The sequence below is a fragment of the Equus caballus genome, chromosome 4, assembly GCF_041296265.1.
Source record: "Equus caballus isolate H_3958 breed thoroughbred chromosome 4, TB-T2T, whole genome shotgun sequence".
Taxonomy (NCBI): Eukaryota; Metazoa; Chordata; class Mammalia; order Perissodactyla; family Equidae; genus Equus; species Equus caballus.
Window position 1 is genome coordinate 58,516,130 of NC_091687.1, and position 24,583 is coordinate 58,540,712.

General features: G+C 41.1%; 1 long non-coding RNA gene across 2 annotated transcripts; it reads left to right on the top strand.

Moving 5' to 3' along the window:
* The first annotated feature begins 9,246 nt into the window (after nucleotides 1-9,246).
* Nucleotides 9,247-22,346, top strand: LOC111773191 (uncharacterized). 2 transcript variants are annotated; one of them, XR_011437856.1, is made up of 3 exons: nucleotides 9,247-9,359; nucleotides 18,801-19,117; nucleotides 21,109-22,346. It is a non-coding gene; the product is annotated as an uncharacterized lncRNA (long non-coding RNA). The 2 variants fall into 2 exon arrangements; XR_002807458.2 differs by having other exon boundaries at nucleotides 9,258-9,359; nucleotides 18,801-19,120.
* Nucleotides 22,347-24,583: the final 2,237 nt, after the last annotated feature.

The following is a 24,583-nucleotide window of genomic DNA, read 5'->3' on the forward strand; positions in this document are numbered from 1 at the left end:
GGGTTTCCAGCAATACACTGAGTCATAAGAGCAGGGATTACCGTATTTCCAAATTTAATCAATGCTTATTGGGTCTTTATTGTGTGCCATACAGTGTGCTAGATGCAACAATGGTCAAAAAGACAGACAGACAGACAGACTTCTGTCTTCTAACTTACAGCCTGATGAGGGAAGCAGGCAGTGGACAAGTAAAATAAACGTCTTAAATCATGAGAGATCCTGTGCTATGAGGGAAACAAATAAGGTGATGAGGTATAAGAGGAACCTCCTTTAGACAGATGTGATCATGGAAGGGCATTCTGAAGAAAAGACGTTCAAGCAGAGACCCAAAGATTAAACAAGATGAGCCATGCAAAAAGCCAAGGGGAGGTGTTCTAGCTCGGACAGAGGTCACAGCAAGCACAAAGGTGCTGAGGCAGGAAAGAGCTTGGCATGTTCTTGGAACTGAAAGTAGACTGGTAATAATCGGAGCACGAGGAGCAAATTTCTCTAAAAACCGTAAAACACACTTAGAAACGTCTGTTCAAATTTCTTCTACACAGGGAAAACAAAAAAATCTTTAAAAAACAAAACAACAACAAAAAACAACTGAACCCAGAATTTTACAAGACTATGAAGATCTCTGGGAGGAAAAAATGGGCCCTAGAGTGCTTTTTTTCTCTCTACTTTCTTCTTAGAAGATAATGAGATTGTTTCTTGGGTTTATAGAAGTTTATTCACTAAGTCAGTGTTTCTTAAACATGAGTAATGAAGCAACCCTTTTAAAAGAAAAATATCTTAAATTGTCAGTGTTGAGTAAAATCATTTGAATTATAATGTTTCTTTAAGATGAACTATAAATGCCTTATGCTCATAGCTCTTGTGCAAATCTAAAGCTAAAGCAAGTTTGCAAATAAATACAAACTAAGCTACATACCCACTAAAATGTAAATTATCAACATTAATTTGGAGTGATGGATGATGTTATTTGCTGCCACTAAATTGCCCTGGTTTGGTTTATTAGTAGAATATGCACTGACGTATTTCATCTCACTTGCTGCAAACTTGAACTATCATTTGAGCTATTACTGTTATCATCCTCATCGCTCATCTTTTTTAAAACTAAGCATTCTTTTAACACTGTATCCATTATCTTGAAAGGCCAATTAGCACACTCCAAAATACAATATTGAAATTAAAAAATACTGTTTAACAAAAACATCTTTGTTTTTTTTACTACCGGATTTACTGCTATCCAATCATTGCTAATGTGTGTATACAAAGATAAGATTTCACAATATAGCCACTGACTTTGTAAACATGTACTGATGGCCAGCTCTGAGGTTTTTAGTTTCACATGCCAATGATATGGGCCATTCCATCCCCTCACTACTTTTCTCTATGGAATGACTGCAAAACTTCAGAGTGTATGTTGTCATGTAATTTGGCTTTACTTGGTACTAACATACCATACGTTCGATGCAAATGCCACAATGAAATTGCATGGAGTACTTCAGTAAAATAAGATAGTCCAGGAGTTCCAGAATGTGATTATATTACTTTCAGATTATTATAAATATGAAAATTCATAAATGTTTAATTCCTCTAGATTTTGTGGACCCAGGAAATATGTCAGAAGACTCCAGGTTGAGAAATGGTGCGCACATTAATAATAGGGTTAGATGGAAGAATGGGTCATCTGAACTGTTTTACAGCATCAGAAACATTCAACCCAATGTGAATATAGCCAGATTAATACTTGCCACAGAGACACAGCATGGGACATCTATCCAGTTTAGCAAAAATGTGAATAATGAAACTTAGAAAAAATGTAATAGGTAGTAGTAATGATTAATACTTATTGTCTACAGTAGTAGGCATTGTGTTAAGCAATTAATCAATATTAATGATGATAAAAAGAGAACGCAGTTCATTTATTAGCTACCACAGAAATAACCAACAGATTAATATAGTTCCAACTAAGTCATTCTTTAAAAAAAGGCAGGAGGGCCATTTGTTTCTAATTTAACAACATGAGGTCTAACAATCTAAACAAAGATCTCTGAAAAGAAATTTCCTGCCCAATTTCCAAACCCAATCTCTCCTTGAGTTCCAGACTTGAATATCAATACACATCTCTAACTTACAATGTCAGTGATAGATGGTGTCTGAAGATGGCTGCCAACAGCTCCTTTCCCCCCTCTACATGTATGCTGCTCTTTTCATCAAGAGGTGAAGTCCTACTCCCCATCCCTTGAGTAAGTGCTGGCCTTAGTGGCTGGCTTGACCCATAAAATACAGCAGAAGTAACATTTGGGCACTTGTAAAGCTAAGTCATAAGAATCCTCGGAATGTCCACATGGCTTTTGCGGAATGTAACTGCTTGGGATACTCCCTCTTGGAACTCAGATGCCCTACGGTAAGAAAACCAAGCAACCGGTATTGGCACTGCCATTGACAGCTCTAGCTGAGCTCCCAGTGAATGGCCAGCATCAGTTGCCAACCATATGCCAACCATATCTGGGGCTCTCAGTGAGCCCCAGATGTCTCACCAAAACTGCCAGAGAAAAACAACCAAGAATCACTCAGCTGAGCTCAGTCAACGTACAGAAACATGAAAGCTAATAATAAATTGTAGTTTTAAGTCTTGGGGTGGTTTGTTACACAGCCATAGGTGACTATAATAGTAGCCCAAACCAAATCCTTTATTTCCCCTCACAAAACCCACTCCTCCTTTGTGTGTCCCATCTCAGGAAAAAACTTCCACTTGATTAGGTCAAAATCTTGGAGTCATCCTTGATCCTCTCTTCTGTTCAAATGCCATATCCAGTCCATTGGCAAATCCTGTTGGCTCAATCTCTAAATCCTATCTCAAATGTTTTCATTTATCAGTTCTTCTGCCCCTCCCGTCCTTATCCAAGCTACAGTTCCCTCTCACCAGAGCTTCTGCAGTAACTGCTTAACTGGTCTTCCTGCTTCTACCCCTGCCTCCAGTGTTTCTTCTCCACAGAGCAGCTACTTGATTTATCATCCTTTAAAAATGGAAATCAAGTCTCCACTCAAAATCCTCTTGTCACACTTAGAAGAAACACAAAGTCCTAGCCTTGGCCTAAAATGTACTCCAGGATCTGGCTCCTGCTTCCTTGAGGCTTCATTTCCTACTGCTCTCTCCTTTGCACACTTGTCAGCCAGACATGCCCTCTTGCTGTTTCTTGAATGTGCCAATCACACCCCTCCTCAGGTTCTTTACATTCACTCCTCCCTCAGCCTAGAATACTCTTCCTTGAGATATTATCGTGATCCCTTTATTCGTGTCTCTGTGTACATTTCTTCCCCTCCAGGAAGCCCTTCCCTGAACACCCTTGCTAAAATAGCACCCTTGCCTTTCTCCATCCCCTGACATTGCTTTAGTTTTCTTCATCATATTTACATCACCCACCTTTGCTGTTGGTCTCTTTGTTTACTGTCTATTTTGTCCCACTTGAATGGAGGCTCCATAAAGACGAGGATTTTGTCTGCTTTGTTCACTGATATATCACTGGTGCCCAGAATAATGTCTGGCACATAGTAGGCCCTCAATAAATATTTATTGAATGAATAAATGATCCCTGGACCTGTTCCCCAAAGTGTCAAGAAGTACTGACATACATCTGCCTTCCTGACACCTGAGCTAACATTTTCCATACTTGCTTCAGCTTAGAACATTAAGACACATGACTTTTCCAGGTTGAAATGGGGTGAAAAGGAGGACTTGTCAGCCCCATGTATTCCACTCCACTTCTACTTGGCCTCAATACCACTTGAGTACTAGGTTTTTTCAGCGTGTGATCCTAAATCCTTCTTCCAATTCTAACTTCTTGGAGCTCAAGTTCAGACTAGACTTTGTGTAGGAGCCCATGCAAGTCCAGATGGCCAACCCTGGTCATTCATCTATTTAATAAATGTTGGTAGATTCCCTACTGTGTCCCAGGACTATACAAATGACTGGTGATATGTTAGTGAATAAGACAGACTGGGCTCCATCTACTCAAAGCGGGCATTTTAAGGGATGACTGAAAGATAAGGTAGCTGAGAGTGCCAAGGTGCCAAGGAGGTTGCCTAGAAGAACAGCCTCTGGGTGTGAAATGGAGCTCACAGCTCTCCCAGTTAAGTCCAGACTAGACTCTGTGGTGTGCCTCAGAGCGCCCCTGTATCCTCAAAGGTCCTTCAGCCTTCCATCAGCCAGAGACTAGACCACATTTCCTGCCATAATCACCTTTTGTAGATAATAAAACCTCACATTTGTATGGTACTCTGAGGAAAGATAATAGCCAGCATCTATTGGTGTCAACCAGGTACCGTGAAGGGCACCCAACAGCATCTCATTCTTACTCATCCTCCCAATTAACTTGGAAGGTGGGGAGCTATTGTCCCTATTTTACAGTTAAAAACTAGAAGCTCACAGAGGTTCAATGATTTGGCACACAGTTAACATAGGGTAGACAGAACTCATATCTGCTTGACTCCAAAACTTATGCATTTTCCTTAAGGCTGCATTGCTACCTATTAAAAATTACAATAAAATGAAATGCCCTGGGGTCAACACTTTTAAAAGTCCATGTCTATTATCTGGTTTTGTCATTATATTTCCTTTTGAGTCAGCAAAGTCAAGTCTTGTTATCCCCATTTTACAGAAGAGAAAATTCAATCTAATTAGACGAGTATAATGGAAGTCATTTAAGACTGCCATGCAGGACTAATTATGTATTCAAAAGTATTTCCCACATTGGCTGCCATTGTACCCAATGTTCTACCATAAGATTTATTTTTTTGGCTAATGATCTGTTTAAGTCTCTCATTGCTTCTTAATGTGGGTACTCTTAAAAGAGTTTTACCCCAAGCAAACTGTTAGGTACCATCTTGTCAGGGACTGTCTGAGAATTGGCAGAGAGGGTTACTGCTTTCAAAGTAAGGCATCCACGGGGAGCATTCTAGGCAGAAACTCTGTCTTCAGGAAATCACCTCGATTGGATCCTAACTGGAGCTGCTGCATGACTGGCAGTGGTCACACAACTATGTTAGCAAGTGAGCCAAGCACACCCAGAACCCCTGGCTTCCTGACTCCAGAGCTTCTGTCTCTATATGACTTGGCCACTGCCCTGAGCTCACTCTAGTCTGAACCCATCATCTTGGCACTCTTGGGGGACCCTTACAGTGCCTGAGAATGTACAGCAAACCAGGACAGACCCAGAGAAATAGCTAGACAGCTCTCAGATTCCATCTGGTACAAGGATTTGTGTTCTTTTGAAGTTTGTTCCCTTACTCTGTAAATACTTGGACTTTAATGTGTGTTACTGGGATGGAATCATTTGCAGTAAATAGGAGAACCACCAACAGAAGCTACTTAAGCCTCTCTGCTAGAAGTCAGAAGCACCAACCAAGAATGTGTTCCAAATCCCTGGGACAGACACATGTGAGGCTTGGGGGGTCCTTTCTTGGTAGTGATACCTAGATGACACTGGATGCAGCCAGCACACTTGCTGAGTGCCACATAACCTAGACTGCTTTGCCCACACACCACGAAGGCCCTGGGAAACCCTGTGTCAGAGCCAAACAGCTGTAACTCTTCAGGCCTTTCAAAGCATTTCTAAAGCCCCAAAGGGCAGTGTATTATCTGTATTTACCCAGCACAACGAAGGCAAAAACCACACTCATGAATATTTTCAGCAGTTGGGACTGTCAGAAGAGCAAGACACACGACTAAATATATCCAGGCGGCTTCCCTGCACTACTAGGCAGGACTTGTTTTTGCTTCATTTTGTTTCTGTTTTTAAACCCTATTACCTTCAAACAGCAGTCATATTGAAGGAAATAAGCACTATGATGATAAACAACCCTTCTACGCCATGAATTATTATAGAAATTTTATATTTATTTTCTCTAGAATTCCTAAATTCCCCTGGAACACACTTCTAATACCATTTTCAGTTGGTGGGATCTTTTATGAAGATTCAGGGCTGTGGGTCACCAGCTCACATAAGAAAGTAGATGCAATTTCCCACAACCATTAAAGTCCTCTTTATACTTCTTACATGTATTAGGTCCTCTAGCTAAACTCATCCATCATCTTCTTTTTCAAAAAGAATAAGGATCATTTAACAACATCTGACATGTATTAAATCCTCAGTGCGTTAAGTCTTTACATGTATTATCTCATTGAATTCTCACAACAACCTTGTCAGGTAAACATCATCATCTCCGTTTTACAGATGAGGACACAAAGTACACAGCATGTTTTAGTAACTAGCCCAAGGTCCACAGCAGGTAACTAACTGTAGAATTGGGAATCAAATCAGAATCCATCTGACTGCAGAGGCAGCAAGCATAACCACTGCACTCTTTAAATTTGCTTCAGAGGTTGACATCACAATAGGCACAGTATCTGACAGCAAATAGGGGCAGTTCCCAACTTTTGGTTCTCCAACTTACTAATAACACGTATATGGACACTCAACTGCAGAACCTCCCTCCACCCTTATTTCCCCTACCCTTGACGCTTCTGCAAAGGGAGCCCCCATTCCTCCTACCAGAGGATGGCCCCTCTCCTCTGATTCCCCTCCCTCCACCATGCCCCTCTCTCTAACCGCATCCCCGGGGTTGCCCTCTAGCGGCTGGTGAGGGAACTGCTAAAGTGGCGGTCAACTCCTGGATCTGCCCTAGCAGAGAACTGCAATGTTTATTACCAGCGCTGCAGTTTACTGACATTAAGGGTCCCATTGTCCATCCTGAAATCTTCTCTCCAACAGTATGATTTTCCATAGAAAAAAAAGTGTTAGTTGCAAACAATCGACCTACAACTGAGCCCTACCCATTCGAACTGTCTGTTTAAGATTGTTTTGCAGCGAAAATTCCTATCTAACCACATCTCTCCAACCCTAATAGTGAAAACTGTGCTTTGAGGTATGTAAGAATGAAGTCAAAATTTCCTGTTTCACTTTTTACTGTACTTATGTAAATCGACCATTAGTGCACTGTTTCCTAATGCCAGATACTATTAGTCATTTCAGTGTTTAATGGCACATTTTGTGAAATCCTCTCCAGTGCAAAACCACACAGCATCTGGGTTATCTGTTCTGTAGTTCCTTCCAAACTTCACTATTTTGAAATGATCTGGTGCTTGTTTTCCACTTCTGTTCTTTATTGGCAGCATTTCCATTCATCCTTTTGTGTTTTTTTTAAAGATTGGCACCTGAGCTAACAACTGTTGCCAATCTTTTCTTTTCATTCTTCTCCCTAAAGCCCCCAAGTACATAGTTGTGTATTCTAGTTGTGAGTGCTTCTGGTTGTGCTATGTGGGACTCCGCCTCAGCGTGGCCTGATGAGCGGTGCCATGTCCATGACCAGGATCCAAACTGGTGAAAGCCTGGGCTGCCGAAGCAGAGGGCATGAACTTAACCACTAGGCCATGGGGCTGGCCCCCAGCATTTTCATTCCTCACCCTTTTCTTGTCCTTATATTCTTTTAGGCTAATCTTTGAAATGTCAGTCTTGGTCCACAGAAACAAAAATTTGAAAAAAGGAAAAAAGGGAATGCTATAATTTCTTTCAAGTTGTAAAAGTAATACACACATAAAAATTACTAACTTTTTTACCAATAAAAAATCATCTTTTGGCCTTCAATCTAACAAACTAATCAGAAAAGAAAATTGCATCAGTCATTCTGAAAATGCCTTTTTTGCATAAAATGTTACCCTCTTAGAATAATAATGCAGCAGTTCTCAAACTTGAGCACATTTCAGAATTACCTGGAAGGCTTGTAGAAGCACAAATTACTGGACCTCACCTCTGGAGTTTTTGATTTAATAGGTCTGGGGTGGGGCCCAAGAACTGGCATTTCTGACAAGTCCCCAAGTTGAAGTTGATGCTGCTAGTCAGTGGACCAAATTTGAGAACTGTTGGTGAAATATTAGAGCTCAAAAAAGACTTAAGGATCATTTCTGCCTTATTTAAAGCTCTATTGGTTGCAACTGACAAACTCCCACCTGAGAATAGACTTTATTGGAAGCAGCTGGGGTATCTGCCAGACTCCAAGATAAAGTTGGACAGTCAGGCCAGCCAACAAGCAGATTGAGGAGTGCAGCAACAACAGGGAGGGAGCCTCCTCTGTGTCTCTCCCTGTCTCTCTTTCTCTCCACTCCTCCTCTGTGTCTCTCCCTGTCTCTCTTTCTCTCCACTCCCAAATCGAAGCTTGGGGTTGCTTTGTTCAGATAATCAAGGAAGAGATCTGATTGGCAACTGGCCAGCTAATGAATGGACTCTTCCCATGGGGTCGAAGTTCTCCCCTGCTCAGGCCACAGGTGCAGAGTCTCTTAACCCAAATATGGTACCAGGAGGGAGAAGGGAGCAGTTCTCAGAGAAGAGTGGTGTAGACTTGGCAAAGACTTTAATCAGTGTCTACTGTATCATATGAACAATTTTTCAAAAGAGAGAACTGTGGTTTGGGGAAAGTAAAACACCTGCCAAGGAGCATGTGTCAAAGAAGTGGCAAAGCTGAAGCCCATCTTTTTGTTGGAGGGGTGGGCATGTGGACCCAAAGCTGGCCCCGAAGTGGCAAGTAGAGATTTGTTTCTCAGTCAGTAGTAGGCTGGAGCTGCTGGTACCAGCTCCAGAGAGCTGAATGTTAAATATTCAGGAATTTTACCATCAGATCAACCATTGGGAGCTGGAAATTTGCCATAGTTGGAGTATTCACACCATGAAAATTGGCTAATGTTACAAACCAGCACTTTTTTTTTTCTTTCCAAAGGGCCAGTTTACTAGCACGCCATTGCCTAGAGCCATGTGGGGAGAATTTACGATTAATGTAGATGACACATTTCAGATGAGTGAAAATGTTTGCACTTTTTTCCAGTATTTGCCATTCCTAACCCTACCATTAGCTGATTGTACAGGGGCTGCCAGCTAGAACCCACTTTGCATGTCCAATCCCTTATCCTCTCTCCCATAGTGGCTGGCATTCTTTCTCTCTGATACTCATGTGCAAAATAAACTCACTGTCTCATTGACTTTGTGCCACTCTTGTTCCCAGATTCAAAGCTGGCTCCTTCCTAACTGTTGAACGGTAGAACTTCAATTACAAAAATAAGACAAGCCTGAGCAAGCATATAAGACAGAGAGAAGTGTCTTTAAGAGATTTACTTTAAAAAAAAACAAAACTAGTAAGGCAGCCAATAAGCAAATGCCCCCAGGGATATTGACTTACTGTGTAGTTATTTAAAGAAGGAAATTCGTGTGCAAATTGCCCAAGACGTCTTTCTCCAGCTCCTGTTGTGTGGCTTGGCTGTCCACTACCTCATTCCCATCAGCAGACAAAGGCTGGGAGAGAAAGAAACCTCCGTGACTGTAAGTGATTCCCCAGGCCCCTGGCCTCTGCCACCTGTCACCGAGCCTGCTGACGCACCTCCACTGTCACATTGGCAGCGCTCCACGCAGCCTCCTGTCCCACATTTCTTAAGAGACACAAATGGCATTTACTTTACTGACCACAAGACAGCACTGGGAGCTGGGGGTGGGGTGGAGTGGTTCCATCCAATAATGCTTCCTGGGCCAGAGAGGCTAAAACAACATAAAGCAAAGCTCTGGCCTTCCAGAGGAATGTTGGGGGGAAAATATTGCTGCAGCGCCCGCTGCAGTGACTACAGCATAATTTCCTGGAACACGATGTCGTCGTGAGATTTCCCATGGCAGACCTGGAGTTACTGGTGTGCTTATTAGAAAAATATGAGGATGCCAAGACAAATTAAGTCCTGGCACTTACATCTATGGAGATGGAAGCACTTTACAAATTTTGATGCTCTATTGCCTTTCTTTCTTTTTCCTTTCTTCTTCCTTCTTCTGTGTCCTCATTTCCCCCACTCAACTGTACCTCTCCTCATTTGCTAAGTAGTCATTGAACCTCCACCGTGAATTTTCACAACATATTAAACTAGGTACTTTGAGAAACATAAATATGTGCATTGAGGTGACAAGAATGCAGTGCATGGATCCAGCCGCCTCCCTCTCTAAGAACAACCTGCCTCATCTTACTCCTTGTTTGCTCAACAATCCATGTTGAGTGCACTGTTCTTAGTGATTGTAAGCATAACATTCTCCCCGCCCCTATCATCTCCTGGAGGAACAGATACTTGGAAAATTAGGGAGAACCTGGAGAAATGCCTGCTACAAAGTGGTACATACAAAGCGCTAAGATCATTGCAGCTAGTTTTGAGTCACAAAGTGCTTTCACTAGTTTAGTGCATTATATAATATAATCTTTACAACAACCCTCAGACGTAGGCAGGGGAAGAACATTATTCGTTTTTTGGTCTATCTGCCCCTCCAGGACTGGGAGCTCCCCGTGGGAGGGACTTTGTTATGGAGTCAGAAAATCCCATAGTTGAAGGAACTATAGAAGAAAGACATCCAGCTCAGCACCTGCCTTATACACGCAAGGAAGCCGAGGTAGGAAGACAGCATGAGGTAGTGACAAAAGCAGGGAATTTTACCTGGCCAGCTGGGTTCCTGTCCCAGCTCTCAGCCATATGCTAGACACGTGATTTTGCACATGATCTCATTATGCCTTGACATCCTCTTTTGTAAAATGGAATTGACACTATTTCTCTGCCCATCTTAGTGGGCCGTTATGAACATTAAATAAGGTAATGGATGTGAAAACACTTTGTGAAACATTAAACACTATTACGAATATGGTAGTTCTTTGTCCTTCTCTCTCTTAAAGCCTGTGTAACTCTATAACTAACTTACACTTAGTTTAAAATGTGGTTGTGTGGGATCAGAGGGTGAGCTCATTGGAGGCAGGGGACAAATTGTACTGACGTTTGTATCACCAGCAGTTAGTACAGTGCCTGATAAAATTTGCTTTAAACATATTTGTTAAACAATGATTACTGGGTGGGTGGATAAAATGTAAATACATCTTGCATGAGGGCAGTTTTGAATGTCTCTAGAGTTATTTCAGGGATAACTCATGAACATGTCCTCTAAGGAATTTCTCTTCCATCTCTAATTCAGTTCCTATGATATGACTACATCAGGGCAAGACAATCACCGTGTCCCCACTTCAGCAGAAAGATCACTAGTGTTTCCTACCATAGTGTTAGCGAGGGTGAGAGTGAAGACTTGCCACTCTGAGACCTCACTCTCAAGAGGGCATTTTCCATTTTCCTTTTGTAAATTCCATTCCAATTATGTTGAGTGTTGACCAAAGACCTGAGGCTGGTGTCCTGTAGGCAGTGCCACTGGGATGGATTGACAGTCATGGGAATGGAGCCACGGGGTCTCCAAGAGGTAACAGAGCCACTGAGACAGTCTCTGCTCCAGGTTACGGATCCACTGTTGAGCACACATCCCTGCTCACATCCAGATGCAGATCTACTGGGAATTCTAGCTACTCCTATGAGACGCTCCCCGGAAATGATGTGCTCATCCTCATTAGCTACTTGATTAAATTAATTCAGAAGTGTTTGTCTGTGAAGCGTTTGCTCTGTCCTGTGCTTTAATTACTGATGTAGAAGTTCATCATGAGAGTGAATGCCCTCAGGGAGGGTGTGTGAGTAAACTGGAGTGACAGAGGAAACTTACAGTTGGTAATTGGGGTGAGGAAGAGGAAGTAGAAAAGGGAAAAGAGAGAAAGTGAGAGAAGGAGAGTGAGGGAGTGACAGTGGGAAAGGGACATATCCAATGGGTCATCAAAAAGAACTCTGCTGAAAGACTATTAGATGTGGCAATAAAGAGGTCATTAGTAAGATGTGGGAGAAAAGGTTCAGCTGTGTAGTGAGTCAGAAGAAAGCTAGGGAAGATATAGCTGCCCAGGAAAGTGACGCTGTGCTGGCAGTTCATGTATTCAAGGATGTGGATAGGAAAGAATTATTAATCTGTGATGAGGAAAGGTATAAGGATCAAATAAAGATCTTTTCAATTTGAGCAAATCTCAGCACACTTGATGATAGGAGGAAAAGAGTCAGAAGGGAGGATGTGAAATAATTAAATATCTCTGCCCCTGATTCCTGGCACAGATCTCCTAAAATCCTTGTAATTTCCTAAGTGATAAGAACACTAGGAACATCTTTTGTTTTAATATTTGGTCTTTGAGCCCAGTTCCTGACACAGAGCTCCTAAATCCCTTGGAATTTCCTGGGTGATAGGACTGTCTTTTGTTCTAATGAGGCAACTCTTCGTTGGCTTGTGGAGAGCTTCAGGATGGAGGCGGTCACCAGAAAGAGCAAACCATGATAAGAATCTTGGAACATTCCACTCCATCTCCCAACCTCCAGGAAGGGAAGAGGGACTAGAGACCAGGTTAATGATCTATCATGCCTATGTGATGAAGCCTCCATAAAAATCCCAAAAGTATGGAGTCCAGAGAGCTTCCAGGCTGGTGGAAGTGCTAGGAGAGTGGTGTGCCCCTTCCCATTCACCTTGCCCCATGTATCTCTTCACTGGCTGTTCATCTGTATCCATTATTATATTCTTTGGAATAAACTAGGAAACATAAGTAAGCACTCGCCTGAATTCTGTGACCTATTTTAGCAAATTATCAAACCCACGTAAGGGGTTGTGGGAATTCCAATTTAAAGGCTGTTGGTCAGAAGTATAGGTGACAACTTGGAACTTGCAATTGGCATCTGAAGTGGAGGAAGTCTTGTGGGACTTAGCCCTTGACTTGTGGGATCTGTGCTATCTCCAGGTAGATAGAGTCAGAATTGAATTGAATTATAGGACACCCAGCTGGTGTTGTAGAAAATTGTTTGATGTGTGGAAAACCCACACATCTGGTGTCAGAAGTATTGTGAATGTGTGAGTAAAGGAAGACGGGAGAGGTTTTCCTAGACAGAAGGGAAGGTTCCAAAGGAGAGAATGACTAGGAGATCAGGATTTACAGGAAAGGAAAGGATGGGATTCATGTCACAGAGGTCAGAAACCTCTTCCTCCTAACCTAAAGGAGTGAAATGAGGGTGCAGATAAAGGGCCAGTGAAGTTACATTATCAAAAGCCAACTCCCCTAAAAGACAACAGAAAAACTTGTTAATCAAGCAAAGCTAGGGGAAAGATACTTACAGAATTTGGATGTCTGAGATCAAATGATTTAAGGTGGGTCTTTTAAGGGGAGATCTGATTGGGACTGAGCAAAATTCATAACATAATAGTTTAGTATTGGTGAGGGTCAAGTCTTGGGTAAGTAAACAGTTGTTTGACAACTGAACTGTTTGCCCAGGTAAACAATGTATTGTCCTGAGAAGAGAGCTGTTGGGCTGGATGAGCAAACTATTTGCCTAGACAAAGCAAATAGGGAAGTTATTTATTGGTTTACAGCTTTTACTTCCTAGACAAGAGTTTCCTGGAAAGAATAGTTGTCATGTTGACAAAGATGGTCTTAGGCTCAGTCCTGACATTTAACTTCTGTCAATGCTCAACATTGAAGGCCTCCTTAAGAGTGAGCATGAACCAGAAACACTACAGTAGTGGTTCCAAACTCTGCTGAACATTGGAATCACCTGAAGATAAAAAAAAGTAATGATGTAGGGGGCTGGCCCCGTGGCATAATGGTAAAGTTTGCATGCTCCACTTCGGCGGCCCTGGGTTCATAGGTTTGGATCCCAGGCACGGACCTAGCTCTTCTCCTCAAGCCATGCTGTGGCAGCATCCCACATAAAATAGAGGAAGATTGGCCCAGATGTTAGCTAAGTGACAATCTTCCTCAAGCACAAAGAGGAAGACTGACAACAGATGTTAGCTCAGGTCCAATCTTCCTCACACACACACACACACACACAAATAGTGATGTCTGGTTCCCACCCCTAAACATTCTGATTTAGTTGGTATGTGGTGCAAGTTGGGCAGCAGGACTTCTAAACACCCCCAAGGTGATTTTAAAATGCAAGGCTTGGGAAACACTTCACTAGAGTTAAAGGATAAAAATAGGGATGAAATAATTATTTGAGTGATGCTCTGGGGATTTGAGAAAAGAAGAATCAAAAACTGATAAGCCATAGTATATGACGAGCTGAAATCAGACAGCACTACTCCAGAATAAGCCTGGTCTGTAGCTCCACCACAGAAGAGGTAGAAGGAGGTGATGATGAAGAAATGCCACAGGGGGAAGATCTGGGGCAGAGCTGAGTGTGGCAACCTCAATGGGAGGTTAGATGGAGGGGACTGAGGCCCTGAGCATTCTCTGTGGTGATCAGAGTAGGGAGCATAGACTTGAGCAAAGAGAAGAGCAGACAGCTGGGAGATGTGATGAGAGAGGGAGAAGCCTGAAGTGTGGATTTCAGAAGTGGGGGATTCCATAGGGGTCTTTAGAAGGAGGAGCCCCAGGGTGTGAGGGTGGTGCTTCCCTACTATGTGAAATAAATGTGGAGGCCTGAAGCATCATGGAGAAGAATAGAGTTGTGGAATGATGGAGGATGATGGGTGCCCTGCATGGGGAGAAGAAAGAACACTGTGAAGATGTGTGGAAGTGTCTGTGAGCAGACAGGAGCTACAGTATCTTGGATTTGAAGAGAACATCATGGATAGATGACATGGCATCCAAAAGATAAAATATAATGGAAGACACCTGTATTTTGACAGCCTAGAAATGGTGCCGGGGAATGAGGAAATCCTGCCCAACTCCCTTCACTGCTGAAGAGAAGAAGGGGTCTATGAGGAGGTGAGGACTGCCTGGGAAAGTGCAGCAGGGGACCCAGGAGACTGAGAGCCAGATTAACCATAGGACCAAGAGAGGGAGGGAAAGAAAAGCCTTTGGTTAGAATTAAGGCTTGTCTCTACAAAGCAGCAGTTTCACAGAACACAAAGCACATGGGAGGTGGTGGGAAGGACATGGGTGGGAAGATGTGTGTGAAGTTGGGAGGAGAATTGTAGGAGACAGTGGAGTGAGAGCAGAGAGTCAGAATGCTGGTTGTGGAGAGGAAGGAGCAGGCACAGGACAGCACTGGGCTGACAGCTGCCTTCTCTTCAGGCCAGGAGATCAGTGAACTCAGGCAAGACTGAAGGCATCACCAGGAGCTATCTAGATATTTTTTTATTTCTTAAAAAATTATTTAATTTTCAATAGGCTATCAAGAAGGGTATTAAAAGGGATATAGTCAAAAACCTCCCTTCTACTTCTGCCCGTTAGTCCAGCTCCCACCTCTCCAATAGCTAACCGTTATTATTAGTTTCTCACCTGACATTCACAGAGTAAAGGTTGTATACACATATGTAAGCATTGATGAGTACCTGTTCCCCCTTCTATTTATATACTAATGGCATATTATCAGGGCAGCCATTGTTGCACAACTCTAGGGGCTGCCATTTACATAGAATACAATGTGAACAGTACCCCTGGAGTTGTTCAACATGGAAGAATTCCATGATATATACAGTTTTTTCATCCAGCAGTATGTCTTGGATATCTTTCCACATCAGTCCTGAAAACAAATATTTATCCCTTTCTACAGCCACTACTATGTGTTGGTGTGGCTGTACCATAATTTCTTAAACGTTCTACCATGACATTTTGGTCATTCCTAAATTATTTATATGCTTTATAAACAGTGCTCAGAATTTCATTTTGCACATGTCCAAGTACATAAATAAATTGCTCAAACTGTAGTTACTGGTCAAAGGGTTTCTGCTAGAAGTAGATAGGCAAATGTTTTCTGTAAAGGGACAACTAGTAAATATTTTAGGTTTTACAGGCCATATGGTCTCTATCTCAATCTTAACTCTGCCACTGTAGTTGTGAAAGCAGCCATAGAAAATACAGAAATGAATGAGCATAGTTGCGTTCCAATGAAACTTTACTTACGGACACTGGAATTTGAATTTCAAATCATTTTTATGTGTTATGAAATACCATTGTTCTCTTGATTTTTGCTTCAACCATTTTAAAATGTAAAAACCATTCTTATCTCATGAGCTATACAAAGATAGACAGCTGCCCATGTGCTTTAGTTTGTCCACTTTTGTCTTATGCAGTAGAAATTTTACGAAGTTTTACTGAATTAACCTTCATATAGGTTACATCACTTCATACTTCCAATAGCAATGCATAAGTTGCTATTTTCCCCTCAGCCTACTGTTCTCATGGTTTAAAATGTAAAGAAAATGTAAAGAAAAGAAAAAAGTATGACTCATAATCTCACTCCCAGGAATACTTACTTCTTTTACATTTATGTGTCTATTTTTTCAGACCATTTTCCAGACATTTGTATACAGACATGGTTTTAGAAAAACATGATTCATTCAACAAATATTTATTATGTTATGAGTATTACAAGGGTCATAGGACATATACCATTTTGTAACTTGCTTTTTTCACTTAACGATGGATCATGGAAATTTTGTTCTTAGCCTGTCAGTTCAGACAGTTGAGTAACAATGTATAAAATACAATTCAACAAGCAATAATACAGTTTATCTCATCCTCTCTGGGCCACTGCATCTGCCTGTTCTGACAGAGATGCTGATCGAACCGGTGACATGGATTGACAGAGTAGTGTTACAAAGCTAGATGGACCCCACCTCTTCGCTCAGCTAAACAGATGGAGCCACTTGCCCAACAAGTATTTATTGAGGACCTATTGTGTACCAGACTCTGTTCCAAACACTGGGAAAGTAACAGGAAAAAGGTTGGGCAAGTTCCTTGATCTCATGCGGCTCAGTGAAGGAGACAGGTAATAAGCAAGAGAATCTCAGAGTGAGATACGCGTTATGAAGAAAACAAAAGCCAGTGATGTGACAGAGATCAGTGGGGAAGGTGCTTTAGGCTGGGTGGACAGAGAAGGTCGACTAGGGAGGAGACACATGAGTTGAGATCTGATTGACAAGAAGGAGCCAGTCACGTAAAGCTCTGGGGAAGAGAATTCTAGGTCAAGGGAATAGCATGTCCAATCGACTTGACTGGATCTAGGAACAGGAAGGGGGAGAGTGAGACTAGAAGAGTGAGAGAATGGTATGGCTAAGGCTGGAGAGGTAGACACTGTCAGTCCATGGAAGCCTTGGCAGGCCAACCCATGGAGTTTGGCCTTTATTTAGAAAGCAATGGGAAGTCACTGGTGGATTGATGTGATCTGATCTACATTTTTAAAGAGATGATTCTATTTCAGTGTTGCCAGGTAAAATACAGGATACTCAGTTAAATTTGAATTTCGGGTAAACAATGAATAATTTTTAGTATTAAAAACAATTTTTAATAATATTTTATATAGCTAAAAAATTACTCATTGTTAATCTGAAATTCAGATTTAACTAGGTGTCTTGTATTTTTATTTGCTAAATCTAGCAACCCTATTCTAGCTGTTGCAGAGACATTTGTGAGGGTTGGGGAGATAGGAGCTGAGCAATCCTTAAGAGGCTTTTGAGAAGTCCAGGAAGCTAGAGTAGTGGCCCTGGAAACCGAGGAAAGTGGGTGGATACAGAATCTATTTTGGAGATAGAGCCAAAAGGCCTTACTGACAGATTGCTGTGGGGTAGGAAGGAAGGTGAGGCATCGAGGATGACTCCCAGGTTTTTGATACCTAGGTGGATAATTGCAGAGAGATTGTGATTTTCCCTGTGTTTGTTCTACAAAGTCTGCAGATAATAGAGTAAATGAGGAAACAAAATAAGAAGCAAAGTGGTTTGAAGCAAGAGTAAGGAACTTCTTTGTTAATTGAGAACCACGAACCCTCCTTCTCCGTCTCCCCAAATCAACTGAGATCAATACACTTAAAGCCAGCTCATTTATCCTCTTTGTTTCTTAGAAAGACAGCATTAAAATTTCTACTTGGATTAAGACAAAGAAGGAACATAAAATGTTATTCAATAAGTAGAATGAGTGCTAATTATATTTTGGCTCCATCAAAGCGACAGTTTCCTGCTATAAGTACAGCAAGGAGTAAATGATAGTGAGGAGAAAGGTGTGTGTGGAGTAGAAAGAACCAAGGCAGGGTGGAGAGATGCTAAAAGGAACAAGATGACAGCAGAATAGATGAGCGAGTCAATGGGGTTGGCTTCTAAACTGCCTAGTGGAACATTTTCAGTTGGTTAATCCTAAAGTATCTAAATCAGAGGCTTAAATCAGCTCACAATAGCAGTTTACTAATCTAAGGAGTAGGAAAGAAGGACTGTTTCTTGAGCCCTTACTAGATACCAAGTGCTTTACATACGTTTTCTCAATTTTCGTAACAACCTGTGGTTTATAGGTATGTTTATTCCTGTTTTACAGAAGTTGGTAATTTGCCCAAGGACACAGAGTAAATGGTTATTAGACTCAGATTTGAAGGCAGGTCTGTCAACTGCCTGAATCTCAAGCATGTGGTCTTTCCACTACTCCATCTTCCTTCACATGGTTTAAAGAGTTTGAATAATAATTATAAGAATTTCTTTGTTGGCTCTTTTCTCTTTTACAGATTCTCTAATTCCAGAGACAGCCATTCTTTTTTTTTTTTTCTTGTCTCATTGAATGTAATTAAGGACATTGTATGCAGCAGAGAAGTAAATATTTCAAAATGGTTTTTTTTTTTCAAACAAAAATCTGCCTACAGATTGTGGCTGTTGCTAAGTGGGAGTAGTAGATTCATCTTAGAGGAAAACACCTCTTTTTGTTAAAAAAAAGCTTTAAAGAAATTGTTGGTTGTCTAAGATAGGGTGTAGGCTAATTTGAAATGGGGAAAATTGTTAGAAAACTTTAACTTTGGCTTAATAAAGTAAAAAAGAGTCTTCCTTAAGCAGAGAGTTGTGGGTTGGGTTTCCAGGGAAGTGATTTTTGTTTTTGTTGCTAGTTTGCTTTAATTTATGGATTTTCATTTTCCTCTGCAGAGTTTGGGACCTGGGATTTGGGAGAAGAGCAAAGATGTGAGTGAAACAATAGTTCCAGCGACCAGCCAGAACCCAAGGAGAAACGGAGAAGAAAGGAGTCATTGTGAAATGGAATCGCTCAAGAGGACCATGATATTTGAGAGCTTCATGTTTTTCTCTGGTGCTTTGTAATTCTCTTTGCTATCTTCATCTTTAGGAAACTGATTAACCACTGCAATTTAGGTTGTGTTAGCAATGCCTTAGGAAATGAAGGAGGAACAATCTTCTTGGAGCAAAGCCAGGAGAGAGAAGCAGAAGCCTTCAGAAGCTGTTACAAGGTGGTAAGAAATCACTCTCTAGAGTCCTCTGCTGAAATACTCTGAAAGAGAAAGGATTTCCTGCCGTTGTGCAGGATGAGGGTTTGAGTAATTTAATTTAGTTATCAAAGGAAGGCTGGAAGATGGGGGGTGATCAGATTATAGCACGTCTGGGAAAATTCTCTTAGCACTATGTGTCCAAGGCAGGAAATTAGATACAAGATAAAATCCAAGAAGGTCCTGTGGTTGGGTTTCTCCCACAGAAAGAAGAGAAAATCCCTGCATCCCTAGTTATGCAAATACTATGCAAATTAGGGCAATTACATATTTGCTCAGAAACTTTCAGTTACCTCATTTTGGCTTTAAGAGGAGTTGGGACACCGAAAGGGAATGTTTGTCAACAGTCCGGAGTTGTTAGATTTCTTTCAGGGGAAAGAAAAGGGTAAATTTCTTATCAAACAAATGCCAAATTTTAAACAAGTTTTTCAAATGCCTTAATGTCTCTCTTCCACAAAGCATACCAAGAAATAGTTATGAAATGATCAGAATGTGAGGCACAAATGGGAAATTCTTTTCTCTCCCATTCATTTTACTGTATGGTACTTTTTCTCCTTTTCCTGGCTCAACAATGTGAAAAAAGGGCTTAAATTTTTCCCTGAAGAGGATTTCTGCTATCATTTCTAGCCGTTTCTCTAAGTCTGAGCTTCAAGTCTGCCACTTAGGAATGCTGTAGAATGCCCATCTGATGTGACGATGTGTGAGGCTGACAGCAACAAACAAACGAACCAGCTGCTTCCATAGCTGGATCTGTGACACACCCAGTGGTGCCCAGGCAGGACGGCAGAGACACACCTAAAAAAAGGTGGATGTCACTGCCCCAGGGGGCTTGGAAAGGAATCAGAACCACTGCCTCTCCAAAGACAATCTAAAATTGGGCAAAATCTGCCTTAGATCTAATTAAAAATCTTTTCTGAACATTAGCTGACCCGATTAGGAGTTAGGCATCCCTCCTTCTCTCAGCAGAAGACTCTAGAATACATCTTCCAGCGACAGGGATATTTTGCCATTTTAGAGTAGGACATTCTCATAAAGGACACCTATTCTGCTGCCCACAGTCCTCCCAAAAACTACGAGAAAAGGGTCACAGTCAGAACAAACTTAGACGTTGGCCTTCAGTTTCAAAGCATGGTCCTAATAAGGCAACAATTCCAAGACCTGGATTAAGCTAACTAAACTGAGTTAACCAGATTTTTCTGAGTGTCTCCCTACTTCTATTAAAGGCAACACCATCACACCAGCTGCTGGCTTCAAAACCTTCGTATCATCTGTGTCTTCCTTCCCTCTCCTCTTTGCTCTGTCTCTCTGTTTCTCTGGCTCTGCTTCTGTCTAATCTCTTGCTCCTTCTCTGGTCCCTAATCCCTTTTCAACATCTGTCTTTCAACCTTGCTCTTTCCCTTCTTCATTCCTACCCCTGCAACCATCTCAGGTCAAGTGCTATCAGATCTACCCCTGCAGTCTCTCAAATCTTCCCTCTACCTCCACCCCCAGCCCTAGTTCCAGGTCCGGGTATTTCCTTACCCTTCCTGTGCACAATAAAGCTGGTGTTCTTGGCTCACATTTGTAGATTATATTAAATTTCTATTGCACAGAGCTACTCTGGAGCAGTGGTTTTCCAGAGCAGCAGCAGCAGCAGCACCAGAGAACTCCTTAGAAATGCAAATCCTCTGGCCCTACTCCAGACCTACTAGTGAGAAACGCTGGTAGGGCCCAGCAATCTGTATTTAACAAGCTCTCCAGGTGATCCTGATTCACACTGAAGTCTGAGTGCCACTGCTGAGGAATGTAATCTCCAAAAGATGGAAAATGAGATCTGGAGCACAATAGGATTTCCATAAATTTTGTTTAATGATTTAATCTCGATGGTACCTTTTAAGCTCAAAATTCTTCTGTAAGTCTGTCAGTCAATCAATGAGTAATAAAGTAAATAATAATATTTGCTCCTAACTGTGCAGAAACAGCTTGCCGACAACTTCGAAAGTTGCTACTACCAGGCAGGAAGAATTGCAAGTCATTATCAGGACATCTTTAAAAATTCCCAGAGGAAATGTAATGAATATAATAGATATGCCAGAAGCAAGAGACAGTCAGACATGAAATCAATGTAGAGAAAAATAAAAACATGCTAATTTATAATATAAAACAGCTCCGGGTGCTAAACCAGGCTGACTGTCCAAGATGCTTTGCAGTGGAGAAACTGGAGCTGAACACCTGCCTCCTCCCATACTTGTGCCTTGTTGGACAAAGATGGCCACAGCCTCAGTCCCTCTTGGACAGCCACCAACATGTCTTGATCACCTGGGATTTCTCTGGTACAGCTCTCAAGAGCCTGTAGTCCTTGCATATCTCAAACTGACCTGTTTAGGCATCCTGAAATTCACCACAAGAGTTTATCCCTCATAGCACGACATGCCATTATAAAGATTCATTAATTCATGACTGTGCTTGAAGAACACTACCATAAAATATGCCAGTCACATGACAAAGCATATCTTACAGAAGTGCAAGTGATGATTAGAATGGAGCAGGAGGAAAACTGTTACAGCCAACTTGCTTTGGACACCCTCTAAGTGAAATAATGTTCACCCAGCAGTCTCTTAGGAACTGATACTATGCTTAACATATTTTGTGGTTTTATAAATATCATCTGCGTACTTATTAAATGTAATTCATGCCAATTTTAAAAAAAATTAAACAATACAGAAGTGGATAAAGTAGGATGAGAAAGTTCTCTTCCCTGATTCAATTCCATCCCTAAACTATTCTGGATTTGAAAATACAGATATTGATATTGATACATACAAGTAGATATACTTTTTACATGAGATCATATGTGCATCCAATTTTGTAACTTGCCTTTTTCACTCATCAGTATATTGTGGACACTTTCAATGTCATATGTGTAGATTTTCCTTTTTCCATTTAATAGTTGCACAGGATTCTATTGTATGAATAGTTTATTTAACCATAGTTTATTTTAACAGTAGTATCTGAAACATAGAAAGCTCTCAACAAATGTTTGCTATTATTACTTATATTCATACAAATTTTTCCATATCTCCTTATTTATACTTTCTCATTCCTAAAATTATTTATTTGTATTTTCTCTTCTTATTTTAATGTAAAAATTTCCAGAAATACGTATATTTTAAAGAATAAACTCTGGCTTTTATTTATCAAGCCAACATTTTAATTTTTGTCTTTATTACTATGTTCTATTTTCTTTGGTTTAATTTTGATGTTCTTAGTGCCTCCCTAGTGCAGTAGGCAGGACTTCAGTCTGTAATTTTGATGCTCTTCTTGTACCTTCTTAAGTATATAGTTATGTTTATTTTTTCTCCTGTTTTCTAAAAAGGCATTCTAAAACTGTCTAAGGAAAGTATTTGAATGTGGCTTTGGCTGCATCCCTGTGTTTTAATACATAGTAGCCTCACTATCAGTTTATTTAAATAAATCTTAATTTCAGTTTTGAGTTTCTTTTAATTCAAGAATTATTTAGAATAGCGTTTTTATATTTCCAAATATAAATATTTTTTATTGTTATTGCTAAGTTCGAGTTTTATTGCATTGTGTTTGGGGAATGTGGACCATATGATTTCTATTTTTAAGAAACCTCTGAGATTTTCTTTGTCATAGAAGGGGCATTTCTTCTACCACATGTGTTTTCATTGTGCTGATGAGATATAATGCAACCCATTAATCAGAGAACATGATGCAGTACACGCTGCTGTTATTTATAATGAGTTTGCCATCTGGAAGAGGCTCTGTGCATACAGGAAATGAACCATTGCTTGCTCCATGCTGGAATGCACACCTCCTTTGCTAGGTGAGTTGCTCAGCTAGAATCATAATCCAATGTTTACTGTTAATGTTCGCAAACTGTGATACCAGCAAACTGCAAGGTCAATAACAAAGATGATAGCTGTGACTGAGAAATTCCCACTGTGTAAACTGAAGGGCAAATGAGAACATGCCATGCTTTTTGGGCCAATTTTGATCAACCAAATTATTACTTTTTGCTAGCAGTGATATCCTCAGCTGATCACCCTGCCTTATATCCTAGAGCTGTATGCCAATATAGTAGCCACTAGACATATATGGCTATTTAAATTTAAATTAATTAAAATTAAATAAAATTCAAAATTCAGTTCCTCAATTGCACTAGGCACCGTGTTCAACAGCCATATGTGCCTAGTGGTTGTTGTATTAGACAATGCAGCTATAAAATATTTCCATTGTGACAAAATTTTCTATTAGATAGCACAGCTCTAGAGGTAAAAATAGATAGTATGATGGCCTTTTCATGTGTCCACTTGGCTAGGCTACAGTCCTCAGCTGTTCAATCAAATACTAACCTAGGGGTTGCTATGAAGGTATTTAGTAGATGTGATTAAAATCCATAATCAGTTGACTTTTGCTAAGGGAGATTATCCTAGATATTTTGGGTGGGCTGATACAATCAGTAGGAAAGCCTTAAGAATAGAACTGAGGTTTGCTTGATTAAGAAGAAATTCTTCCTGTGGATGTTTCAGCCCATGCCCGAGAGTTCCTACTAGCCCTTCCCCATGGCCTGCCCTACAGATTTTGGAGTTGTTCTACATATATAAATACATATAAAATCTCCTATTGAATCTGCTTCTCTGGTTGAACCCTGACTAACACAGATGGGAACTCTCTCATCTGCACAATCTAAAACTACATACAGACCTGCCCCCAAATCATCTTCACCTGTTCTCCTGTCTCAAAACACAGGAAATATCCTTCGTCCTTTATCAGCCTGTCTTTGCACAGTACTCTGAGTCCCACCTCCTCTCACCTTCTCAGCGGCCTTGCTCCATCAGTTCTCCCTTCCCTCTTCTGTGTCTTCATCTTTCCTTTTCTACTGGATCCTTCCCGCCGTGCTCTAGTATGAGTCGAAAGCTCGCATACAGGTAGGTGGTTTATCTAGCAGTGATCCTAGCACGGGGAAGAGAGGCAAAAGAGGGAAAGAAGTAAAGCCAATACATAGATGCAGATTTTCTTTTACCACCTTTAAAGGCACCTGATGTTCGTCCAATGGGTTCTTCTGAATAAACTTATGAAGTGTCTCAAAATCATCCACCCGAAGGAGGAAAGGTGAAAGTGTTTATCCATCAGCTCCCATTGCCCTCTCATCAAGGTTCGTCTTTGGATGTTATCTCCCCTGGTTTCTGAGTGGTACAGGCATGAGTGCTCAAAAAGTTCCCTCAGGTGTTCCCAGCCACAAAGCAAGGAAGCCCCAAAGTAGGGAAGTGCCCAAGGTAGGCACTGTCAAGTTAAACCTTTGGGAAGCTAATTGACTGCTGATCAGAGCTTATCAAGGCAGTGGCTGGCGTAAAAAGTGGAGCCAAGATTTAAAGTGACATACAAGAGGTGTCTAATACAGTCCCTCTCCTTATGCTAACTTATCTT